The sequence below is a fragment of the Mustela nivalis genome (assembly GCF_964662115.1).
Source record: "Mustela nivalis genome assembly, chromosome: 5".
NCBI classification, from domain to species: Eukaryota; Metazoa; Chordata; class Mammalia; order Carnivora; family Mustelidae; genus Mustela; species Mustela nivalis.
The window spans coordinates 66093621-66106666 of record NC_139024.1 but is presented as its reverse complement, the minus strand read 5'-3'; the positions used below and the strand labels follow the sequence as shown (position 1 = coordinate 66106666).

At 39.9% G+C, this 13046-nt stretch overlaps 1 long non-coding RNA gene across 1 annotated transcript in view; it reads right to left on the bottom strand.

The window, feature by feature from the left end:
• LOC309864850 overlaps positions 1 to 13046 on the bottom strand; it is a 59840-nt gene that overhangs the window by 18587 nt on the left and 28207 nt on the right. The window contains exon 4 of the long non-coding RNA XR_014311792.1: positions 11088 to 11523. This is a non-coding gene — a long non-coding RNA (uncharacterized lncRNA). The remainder of the gene's footprint in view (positions 1 to 11087; positions 11524 to 13046) is intronic.

The following is a 13046-nucleotide window of genomic DNA, read 5'->3' as shown; positions in this document are numbered from 1 at the left end:
AAAACAATAATCCTGAATTTTCTGTTAGCTGTTCCTTCCTATTCTTTATAGTTTCACCACCTATGTATGAATTCTTATATTGTTTAATTTTACCTACTTTTGACCATTGTATAGATGGAATCATATTCTCCTATGACTTGTTCTTGCTCAATATTATGTTCTTTGAGATTCTTATAAGTAACTGCTACTTGTAGCTAGTAGCTAATTTATTTATAGACTACCTACTCTCTGTTATCCATTCTATTCTTAAGGGCCCTCCTCTTTCTTTATAAATTGGAGAAAATTTAAACTTTTGCACCATTTTAAATGGGAGAAAATTTAAAATTTTGTGTCTTCCAGGGAAGACATTAAAATGAACACAAAACAAAACGTAACAAAAACAAGAAATAAGAGGGAAGTGAAGGCTACCTTGCTCTTTGTAGAATATTTGGGAACTTCAGTGCATCTCTCCTTGGAACTCCTTGTTCTGTGGGGTTTGACTTATCAGGTTCAACTTGATTTGCTGTGATATTTAAACTGTACTCTTTTGGGTGGTTTGTTTTTTTCAAACAACCAGTTTTTGCATGTGACTGAAGGTTTCTAGCTACCTTAAAGACTGCCCTTTTTCCCTTGCCCCCCTCTTACCAGTGAAGAACATTCGGCCCTTTTTTACTAACAGGTGTCAGATTACATTTCGGGACATTTTTCACACACACCTTCTTGAGAAAATTTCCTCGCACACCCCAGGCTGCTGACAACATGGAGCTTGGTTTTCTAATCCAGTTCTTCTGGACATAATATAAGCCAATCGTGACAATTCTATGTTAATCATCTTCACTGGACTTTCATTCTTGAGTTTATTAATGATGCAATTTCATAAATGAAATAAGCCATTGTCCCCTTCATGTCTTGGGTCCCGCCTAGAAGGTGTTTCTATGTTTCAGTTGATACATGCATTCCTCTATCTACCCACGACAGCATGGCAGGAACAGCTACTCAGTTTAGAGAGAGAAACTTAGCTGTGCCGTCTCACTCTCTAATGAGTTTTCAAGAGTGTAAACAAAACAAATAAACAGAGTATAAACAACCCTCTATCTGATCTTTTCCTACAAAAAGAGACACAAAAATATTTCTTTAAAAGGTAGAACTTTTTTTTAAAAGATTTTATTTCTTTATTTGAGAGAGAGAGAGAAAGAACAAGGAGGGGGCAGAAGGAGAAACAGGCTTTCCACTGACGCCCAATGCGGGGCTCGATCCCAGGACCCTGACATCATGACCTGAGCTGAAGGCAGACACTTAACCCACTGAGCCACCTAGGTGCCCCTGAGAGGAGGGACATCTTACTTCTCAAACATTCCTATAAGTTTCATTTCCTTTTTGTTGTATGTTTCATGGACAGGTTTCAATTCTGAATAATTAGTATCTATTTTGAATAATTAGTATCTGTTAGTATCACATGAGAACCACCTGAGTTGCAAAAACTCATTTTTAAGTTTCTCTGCTTAAAGCGATCAGTTCCATAAATTATACATCTGTTAGTTGATATGTATTTTCCAATAGGTAGTCTGAAGCAGCCCCACATGAACACTCATTTTCACATTAAAAGTAGAAGAAGCCTGAGAGCCTGATCTTCTAGGGGTTTTCCCCCCAACTCTTTTTAAGTCCTTTTTTTTTTTTTCTTGCCTAGAGGAAAATACTCTTCTTTTGAAAATCGTACTTATTCCTGATAAGAAGCTTTATTTCTATCTTCAGAAACATCATTTTAGATTTGTATAATCAGCTCGGAAAACTGCTCCTTAAAATGATAAATAAGTATCAAATTAAACTTGCAATTAAAGTTTACTAAAAATATAGGTTGCTGTAATTTTGTTGGTGATAGAAGTACAGAAGTAGAAATGATTAATGATGATTACTAATTACGCAGCTGTGTTCAGAGCATATAAGCCTACAGAACCATGGTTTAACACTAAATAAGGGCTTCATCCTAGGAGAAACCTCTGTAGACAGTATCTAAATGCAGCTCATTTCTAGTCAGTACTTAAACACCCCCACCTCCTCCTATGGCTGAGCTTGATAAAGAGCACCAGAAAAATAGAGTGCTGGGATGACCATCTTGGCTCTTCTTTCTCTTGTTGCTGCTTTTTTGTTAACTATTAGATCTGAGCTTAAAATAATGCCATCAATGTGAGAAAGTATCAGGTATTAATAATGGTGAAGCAAGGATCATCTTGTTCAAACTCTGACTTCTCTCTTGCCTAAATCTTGGATAATCTGGTATTTTCTATGAAAAATGGTTTATTGATTAGCCTAATGGAAGTCAACTATAGAATAAAACCACTAAATATTTAACTTATAGACCAGTGAGCCAGGTTTGGTCACTTCATCTGTAACCTTAGAATAAGGAAATCTACAAATTGGGTTTTTTAAAAAGACATTTCTAACTATATACTTTTTTTTTGATTAACACAAAAATCATATTTTTCCCTTTTCTGTTCTTCACTGCTGCAGAAAAATCATTATTTTAGGAAACACAATTTTATAAATAAAACAAACTACAGTGATCAATAAATGTTATATGACATTGGGGTCTCCTGGGTGCCTCAGTCAGTAAAGTATCCAACTCGTGATTTCAGCTTGAGTCATGATCTCATGGGTCATGAGATCAAGTCCCACCTTGAGCTCCATACTTGACGCAGTCAGCTTGAGATTCTCTCTCTCCTTCTGCCTCTCCCCCCATGTGCTCTCTCTCTCTCTCTGATAAGTAAACAAATCTTTTTTTAAAAAGTGATATGAAATTGAAAATCTCAAACCTACTTCTCATATCCTAGTAATGTGTTATTTTCAGTACCCAATATATAAGCAAACAAACAAAATTAAACTTAAAGAAGAGAGAAAGAGAATGAAATGGAGAAAGCAAAAGGAGAGAGGAAGACAAAAAGAGAGAAAAAGAGGGAGAAAGAAAAGGACCAAAAGAAATAGAAGAGGATGTTTTTTCTTTTAGTGAATGGGAAACAGGGGATACAGGCAAGGGAAGAAAATGAAAATAGTTGTGGAGGAAAAAGGATATGGAAATATGGAACCAGTTGTCACCTCTTAAGCGTAGCTACTGAGATACCACAATGTGGCTGCAGATTTGTAGGTATGTAACCTGACTGTTGAATCAGGGTGATACATGGACCTGTCCTTCAGAGGTGGCTTGGTGTGATGAAATAGACTGAAAAAAAGAAAAAGGATAGATGCCTCTGTTGGAAACTACTTCCACCACTTAAGTGCAGTGTGACCTTGGCCATGTTGCATAACTCGTTTACTCTTCTTTCCTCCTCTGAGAAATGGTGATGAGTATCCAACCACCCTACCCACCTCATTGGGTTCTCTGAAAACTCAATGAGATCATTTTTGTGTAAAAGCTTTTTGAAAGCTGTAAAGCACCAAAGTAACATATAACATTTGACCACAAGTAAACTGCATGCTCTTCTTGGGCCTGGCAGTCCCAAGTCAAACACAAAAGGAAATGGAGGAGATGGGTCATACTATTTTTAAGAAAAATGCAGCTTAGAGCCAGATGTTTACAACCACCTCTGAGATTATCTGAGTGCTTAATATTAACCAACAGGGCGTAAGCAATTTTATTGTAGTCTCAAAACCCTAAAAATCGACAGACTTTTTTCTGACAAAGTGGTTCAACAAAGATGTGTTAGGGGAAGGAAACCCTTTCAAGGGACCTCGGATATTTGGCTCCCCATTACAAAGCACTGGGAGATGCCTGCAGGGAGCAAAACTCCAGAGGGACCTGCATCTGTCTTCTCTGCCTTGTCCTGAGTGACACAGAGCAAACCACAGAGCTGGAGAAACAGCATCAATCCAGAGAGAAATGTGCCTGACCGCTCCTCCTGTGACACTGGGCCAAGTAGTCCTCTCAGAGTTAGTAATGGTGGATTCGCATGGTTAGGACAAGAACTGATGGACCCAGAAGCAGAATTGCTGATACACAGCCTCTCCCTTTGGACAGCAGCTCAGACTTCAGGGCCTCCAGAAGGGAGAGAGACATTTGGAAACAGATTTGACGAAAGGTCTTTCCCCTTCAACTACTCAGGATGTGGTACTGAATTTTGAAGGATTAAAAAAGGAAGAAGAATTTATTGCTTATGCTCTCAGGGCCCCCTAGGGCTTATCAAAAGTTTTATCACATTTTTCTAAAATACAGCCCTAATCCAAAAGCTTTGTTTGTGCACGGATATGTCCAGTCCATGGGTGGAGAATTTCCATAATTCTTTCCATTCTGTACTCTGTCCCTCCCTCCTTTGTCCAGTTGTTTGGGGTCTCTGTCCATTCTGATCCTAAACATGCTTTCATTGTAAGGGTCAACTTTACTTGAGATTTTAAAGCCTCAAAGACCAAAATGGTGGGGGGGGGGGGAGTCAGAACTCTTTTGGGATAGGACCAAATATTTGCTAAATGTCTATATAAACAGCAAATGCAACTCTTTCCCCGTTTCATCAAACACCCAATTGTATTTGTTAAATAATTCTTCAGCCAATACTACGTCAAAGACACCACACAGCTATTTTTTTAATCCTTCAACTCAGCAAATTAGCTGGGATGACCAATTTTGACCGCCACTACAACAGTAACATTGTGCACTTAAATATCTTTCCCACTTCTGGTTTTTCCTGGCTTCTGTGTCAGAGACAGGTGTTGACAGTTATTGTGTGATGGGAATTTTTAGAAACACAAGCGCTGTTGGTGTTTCTAAAACACCAACAATATCCTCATCAAGAAGTCATGAATTGGCTTGAGATAAGGAAGGGCAATTTGAAAACCTCCTTTCCCTTTGTCTCATTTGTATTTTCTCTTCCTTCAGCTCTCATCTGTCATAAATTATGTCCTCTAAGTCCCTGCAAACCAGCCATGTCACACACACTCACACATACACATTCCTTCCTTGCATAGAGCAATTGTCTTACCATTTTCTGAGAGAAAATCATAGATTCCTATGGTCAGAGACAAAAGTTGATGTCAGCTGCCTTTTAGACCATAGACTTCCAAAACAAAAGAAGAAGAAAGCTATCTGTACAAAACACATGCGCAAATTGAGATGGTCAATTCTCTCCTCTCCAGGAAGAGCCCATTCTGGAACCACAATGGTCATTCACCAGCACCAGTTTGACCAGCATTCCAGGCATCCAAAAGAGCAAATTCTGGGACTTTCTTTTCATTAAAATGTGAAAGCATATTACACTGCGCTGGCCTGAAGCACACTTTTTAACTTAAAAGCAAATTCTAATTCTTTGAAGTCGAAACATTAAAAAAAAAACAAAACCCTCAAACCAAAACAAACTTTAGTCTCTCTGGAAAAGCAATTGATTAAAAAAAAAAAAATACCTTCTAACTGTGAATATATTTTCACACTGTTAAGCATTTATTTATTAAAAAATAATATATGTTTCTGAAAAGAGCTATCTTTTGATAATCTCCCCAAGACCAGAGAACACACAGATATTCCATGGAATCAAGGCCTTGTAGGTGAAAAGAACTATTTTGTTAGATTAATTCTTCAGAAAAGAAGATCATGCCATGAACTTTTTTTTTTTAATTGGATTCTCTACCCTATAATGATCTACTATAACAATCTACTATACGTTGTATTTGTGGTGATTTTGTAGTGTGTCACCTTGGCTAGGATGAACTACCTTTCCCAGAATTCCTGGTCCAGTATGTTTCTGGTTAAGGTGGACTGTAGGAAGGATTGTTATGGAAGATGGGGAGGGCAGAATGGGGCAGCAGCCAGGCTTACCTACACTGTTGCTTATCTCACCACACAAGTGTAAGGCAGTAGCCTTCTTCCCCTGGATCCTCCATCAGCTTCTCAGATTCCTGCACTCAGGTAGCAGGCAGTAGCAACAGCTCTAGACACAATGATAAGACATAGTGTGGCTGAGATAAGGGAAATAAATCCCATATAAACCAGGGACCTGCAACCTCAGTGAAAGGTCTAGGGTTCCAATTGCAGTTATGTTGAGGTACCCTTTCTGACCCATTTACTGAGCGACCCAAAAGCTATTAATCATGAGTGTGGTGCAGAATAAGAGAAAGCTCTATGTGAAGTCCAGACCACTCTACAAACAGCTCTGCCACTTGGACCATATCATCCAGAAGATTCAATGGTACTTGAAATGTCAAGATAGGGATGCATTTTAGAGCCTTTTTCAGACTCCTATAGGGAGATCACAATATAGATTCTTAGGATTTTGGAATAAAGCTCTGCATCTTCTGTGGACAACTATTCTTTTTTTATGAAATAGCTCTTCTTTTTCTACTGGGCCGTAGTAGAAATTCAGTGCTTAGCGACGGCTCACCAAGTTACCAAGTGTGTGACCTAAGCTGCCTATTACTAGGTATTTTCTGACTGACCAAGCCATAAAGTTAAGCATGTGCAGAAGTACTTCATTCTCAAAGGGGGGTGATAAATACGAAATCAGGCTTGAACGAACCTGAAGGCACAAGCATGTTGCATGAGTAAGTGGTCCCACCACCCATGACTCCTACTCTTGATTGTCTTCTCTCTCTTAACCTGCATCTATGACCTCTTGGGGAGCTCCTGCGACCAGGTGATGAAGGAAGAAAAAACTCAGGCCTAGTCTGCACATGATTCAGCAAAAGAGGCCAGAAGTCACTTAACAGTGGACAGCTGAAAAGAAAATGTTCAGGTGAAGCATGACAGCCCCACTCTGAGATGGCCCTGTAGGACAGTGGTGAAGGACAAAACTCCTAGTGTATTTCAGTGTATGGAACTTTTAGCTGACACCTGATTGTCCATTTTGCTGGGAAGGAGATGTTTCCAGAAGTACAAGTCACACTAATTCATGGGTCATAGCTAATACTTAGTTAGAAGGTCAGAGATTTGGAAGGAACACACTGAAAAATTGGTAACAAAGAGACCTAAAGGAAAGAGAGATTGACAGACCTCTCTAAATGGGCATGGCCTGTGATAATATTTGTGTTCTATGTGATTGTTCACCAAAGACTAAACTCAGCAGAGGAATATTTGGATAGGATGCACCATTCATTGGACATCAGTCTGCCTCCTTCTCCAGCAACTCTTGTCATTGCCCAATTGGTCCATGAATAAAGTGACAATGGTGGCAAAGATGGAAGTTATACATGGGCTCAGCAACATACTTTTCTGCTTACCAAGGTCCACCTGGCTACGGCCACCGTGCAGTGCTCCATCTGCAAATTGCAGAAATCAATATTGAGCCCCTGACATGGCACCATTCCCAGCTATCAGCTAGCCATCTATTGGCAGGTTGATAACATTAGATCAGATCACTTCCATCACAGAACAGACATGCTTTGTTCCTACTGGAATAGACACTAACTCTGGACACAGTTACGCCTTGCTTGTGCACAGTGCATCTGCCTGAGGAACTTACTTTATATTAAATGAAATACAGCAATTGGCTCATGCAGTTTACTGGTCTTACCAGGACTCCCATCAGTCAAAAGATGCTGGCTTGATAGCTTGGCAGAACGGCCTAGGATGTCTAGGATGCAAAGTATGCTCTAAATCATCATCTGATATATATTTCTTTTTCTCCTGTGTCCAAGATTCATGGGTCTGGGACCAAAGGGTGTTATAGGAAAGGGTCCTCTCACTGTTATCACTAGTGACCCACTAAAGTTTTGTTTCCCATCCTTAAGATATCAGACTCTGCTGGTCTAGAAGTCTTAGTTCCAAAAGGAGGAATATTCCCACCAGGGGACCCAAAGATGATTCTAGTGAACTGGTATGTCCCTGGACACTTTGACACATGCCACTGAATCAACAGACAAAGAAGGGAGTGATTGAACTCACTCAGGCTTCCTTGCACAGAGGTAAGGGAGAGTGTGTCTCGGATGTTAAAAATCTTCTGGGTTATCTCCCCGTACTCCCATATCCTGTATTAAGCTAAAAAGGACGGTTAATGACCCAGACCCTTCAGGAATAAAGATTTGGTTCACCCCACCAGGCAAGAATCCACAACTAGCTGAGGTCTTTGCTAAAGACAAAGGGAATATGGAATGAGTACTGGAAGGAAGCAGTTATAAATACCATCTATGACCACATGACGATTTGCAGATATAAGTATTATAAGTTTTGAGTGTTTTTTCTTCATTATGATATGACTATATATATGTATATATATAAACATATTTTTGCATATATATTTAACCAGTTATTTTTTATGTTTGTCTTTTCTCATCCCCTGACTATCTAACATGTGTTAAAAGTAGTTAACTTAATTATCTCAGTATATAAGTTATAGGATAGCAAAGGAAAAATGTGAATCTGTTAGAATCACACTAAGAATAAATATCACCTCAAGTCAGAAAAGAACTTTATATCCTCTTCTGAGGAAAAGTGATGTATTTTTGGTTGGACCTGGGATAGGTGCATCAGGTACAGATGAACACACACACAGATACTCATTCACACACACACCCTAGTGTTTCTGCTTCTGTCATCGAACCCTGATTAATATCATATTTAGGTTAAATTTTAAAAGGTTACATTCTTTTAAAAAAGATGTTTTTTATTATATGTTTTGTAATTGACATATAATAAAGTGCACATATTTAAATTGTACATTTTGATAAATGGTAATGTATACATATACCCATGACACCATTACTACACTCAAGTAAATACTCATAACCTTCAAAATTCACTTTTTTAACTCTCCCTTCCTACCTCTCCTTTCCCAACTCCCCAGCTAACCACTGATGTGCTTTCTCTTACTTAAGATTAGTTCTCATTTTCTAGAGTTTTATGTAAATGGAATCAGACAGTATATGCTCTTTTTTGTCTGGCCTATTGTACTCAGCACAATTATTTCGAGATTCATCTACGTTGTTATGTTCGTTCTAAAATAGTTTAATCTAAAAAGTTAAATTCTTAATGAAGGGATTGTTAGAACAGGTCAATCACTGGCATTTAGATGCAGTGTGACTAGGCATAATTCAGAGAAACAGAAATCCAGGCAATCAGAGATTATATGCTGGGAGCCTGTCCCAGTAGCTAGAGGATGGAGAGATAGTGTCATCATGCCAGCCTTGCTGCTAGGTAGACAGCATGAGCTTCTTTGGAAAGGGCTTTCAAAGGCTGGACTCTGCATCAAACAGAAATCTTGGCCAGTGGAGTAGGGCTGGACAGCACCATCTCCAAATGTTGTCCAGGAGACTAGGGAGGGAATGGAATGCCCACTGAGTTTTGAGTGTTGCATCTTTGGAGAAAAACATGAATGACATCCCCCTGAATAAAGATGAGTCATTCTTGTTCTTACCTTTCTTCAGTACCATCAACAAATGAATTCAGCAGTCCTTAGGCTCCTCTCACCTAGTTTTGCTCTAGCCCCACTTTTTCTCACAGATAAGCCAAGAGTGACAGATTGCTCCACAGGGTCCCTTAAAGTCTCCAAATATGAGTCATGGAAAACAACATAATGTAGCAGGCATTTGACTAAAAAGCAAGAGATCTGGATTTTAACCCAGATCTGGCACTTACTTATTAGGATGGGACTGTGAATAAATTAGATTCTCGGAGTCTTGTTTCCTTAGCTGTCAATGGAAGGAGCTAGACTATGTAATCTTGAAAAATCTCTTTATTTGATGCATCTCAGAATGGAATAATGAAGTCCTAGAGGATTAACAGGTGTGGTCATGACAAGAACCACGTAGACAACTTGAATGAACCCCCCATTTGTAAATGTAGGCACCACAGCCTAAGCAGCCAGCCACCTATTGTCTGTCAGTACATCCATCCATCATCTATCTATCCAACAAGTGTCTAGTGAACACTAATATGTTTAAGACATTGTGCTTAGCAAAGGAGACAAGAAGAGGGATATGACCTAGCTCCTGTCTTCAAGATGCTCACAGTTCACTCAGAGAAAACAAATCTATACATAATCACAACATTTGGTAATTTTAATAATGAATATATTAAGAGCAGAGATGGTGTTTTGGTTTTACCTTGATCCTCAGGATCTTGCACAGAATAAGAGGAGAATAGTTGGGGTTTTTTGTTGAAGTAATTGATTATGAGGACATTTAGGGCAAAGGCCATTTCAGAATGTACTCCATGAAGATATAAAAGGAAAAATTATAAACGTTCATCTCAAGCACTCTCCCTTTGAGAAACTCACAGTCACCCTTTTTGCTCGGCATGTCTTACTGCCAGCTATATATATCTTGTATGTACTGATTACTGTAACAAACCTTTAGAAAGAGAAAGAGGAAAGAGAACAAAACCCAATTCTACTCTCCATATAGCTAGACAGGTAACCATCCATTTTTTCTATTAGAAAAGACCCAGGGGCATCTGGGTGGCTCAGTCAGTTGGGCATCAGACTTGTTTTCAACTCAGGTCATGATCTCAGGTCCTGGGATTGAGCCCCTTGTTGGGCTCCACATACGGTGGAGAATCTGCTAGAGATGATTTCCCTCTCTCCTCCCTCTGCCCACTGCCCACTCTCTTTCTCTGTAAAGTAAATAAATAAATAAACCTTTAAAAAACAGAAAGAAAGAAAAGACCTAAACTAGGAAGCCATGAACTTTCTAAGGAAAGGAAACATCTCAAATTGGCCAAACTTAGTTCATTCAATTTATTAACTTGTACTCTTAAATATAAATATGAGGATTTTAAACCTGAGGTTCATCCTCATAAAACAAGTACGTATTTCTGAGGTTCGTAGCATACACACTAAAACATTTACTTCACATCCAAGTTGTCCAGAGATGATTTTAAGTGAATACATTTCTGTTTTCAGAACAATTCTCCTTTATTCTCTTCTATTTTACCATAATCAAACAGCTTAAGCGAATCGATGAATAAAGAAGGAAGAATGTGTAACAACAGAGAAACCCTGACCATCACTTCTAGTTCACACTGTGGAAGATACTAGTAAGTAGATGGCATGTGCGTATTTTAACTTTATAGATTTAGCTCCCTAGCCAACCTGGGTGCAGCTCCATCCTCCAGCTGACTTCCCCACAGCCAGCAATCTGGGTCATGTGGCTGGCTGACCACCCTCTCCAACCGCCCCCCCCCACCCCGCCACACCACCTACCTCCACTCCCTGACATGCCATCAGATCCCACCCCAAGGAGCCAGTCGTCCTGTGAAACAATGAGCAATTCTTATAAGACACACTGGAGCTCTGTTACTGTGTCACAGGAAGGCTTGATAAGATCTCCCAGCCACAGCATTCTTTTGTGTCAGCAGACGCAAGTGGGATGTTCCTTCTGTAGCTCTTACTGAGCAAGAGGAAGCAGCCTGGGAAGCACAATGTTCATTGAAATCGGCTTTCATCTGAGGAATCCCAGAGTGGCTCCCGCTCCACGATGGGCATTCTGTCTGCAGCTGAGCTCTCCTGATGCATTTCCGTTGTTTGTTCTGAGGGGAAGGCAGCACCTTTATGAGACTCCCTCTTTTACTAGGTAAAGGGCATCACATTGTGCCGGGCAAAGCATTCTGTGTCAGGATGTCTCCAGTGAGTCTGGGGCCTAGAGGGAACATTAAAAATAAAATAAAAAACAATTCGCGTCTCCCCCAGTCCTGACTCACTGATGAAGCACCAGCTACATTAGGGGAGGGACACAGTGGCGCCCAGATGACCCTTGCCGCACGTGCAGCTGTCTTTAGGAGCAGGAAGTATTGTTTTTCTTATCCCAGTGGTCACAATGCTACAAGCCATAAACGGTGGTACTTACCTATGGCTCTGAGTGCTAGGGGCCCTCCAGAGCTGCCCAGAAGCAAGCCAGGCTCTGTTATCTATTGTATCTATTAAATTTCAAAGCAATTCTGACTCTCAATGGACAAACATGGAGAGGAAGAAATAATCCACAGTCAAATCATGGGTAAGAAGTCTCTCCATCTCATTGTTTTATAATTTAGCAATTCACTTTCTTTTCAGAGAAAAACATTCTGACTCCAAGAGTCTTCCGATTATTAAGAGGTCTAAATCAGTACATGGTCAAACAGGTCAACCAGCGTTAGGCTAACTTTTCTTCATTTCTCATAGCCCTTCCTTCTCTACTCCACCCCATCTGGACTAACCATCCATGCAAAGGAATATAAAAGAATGAGCTCTCAATACAGATGGCACCTTGGACTCTGCATATACTTTTTTCTTTCAACTCTCAAAATTAGCTGCTGGCAAAGTTAGGAAGGCATTGTCTATCTCGGCAGTGGAGGGTGTCAGCAGAGAGACACTACAAGGTAGGAAACCCTGGAACCTCATAAAGACCTGGCAACAGGACATGAAGGAGAAGCGACCTGTGAGGTTCCTGGCCCAAGCCCTCTTCATTAGGCTGGGTCCCTAGACACGTGGACTGATGATCAGTCTCCAATCTGAGCAGCAAGGCTGGCTTTTCTCGTCCCCAGAAGCCTAAAGTCATATATGTCGGTGTGTTTGTGTGAAGGTAGGTATGACAGATGTATAAGGAGATAATGACAGTGAAGAACTTGAAAAACATGGAAGCTGTTTCTTGGAATCAATTCAGTGTACTTGTTCTAGTCTGAGAAGAACAGACGTCAATCTTGTAAGTGATGCAGGATGTGGACGAAAATGACAACTGAAGGCAATTAACTTTTCTCTGGAAGGAAAGATTTGAAAAAGTCCTAAGAAATTAAAATTCTGGCTAAACCCCACGAAGAGGATCCAAAAGTGTTTTCTGATTGGATTTTCTTAGCTGAGCAAATAATAGAACTCTCAAATACCTGGAAATTTTGTTGTGTCTTCTGTTGGATATTTTTATGAAAGGATTTGCCTAAGTTTCTGGTGACTTTCCCCTACCTCTTACACGAGTAGCTCATCTATGATTGGGATAGGCTTCTGGAAAAGAGAATTTATATTAGGGATTGGCTTTGGATAGAAAGGATCCAAGAAACTCTCTTCCTCAATCATCCTCTTCCCCCAACTACAGTTAAAAAAGTAAAATTAAATTAAATGATAAAATAAAATGGACCGAGGCTTTGTAAATGGGATCCCAGCATCCGTAGGAGATTCTGGGGGTCCTTCTAATTT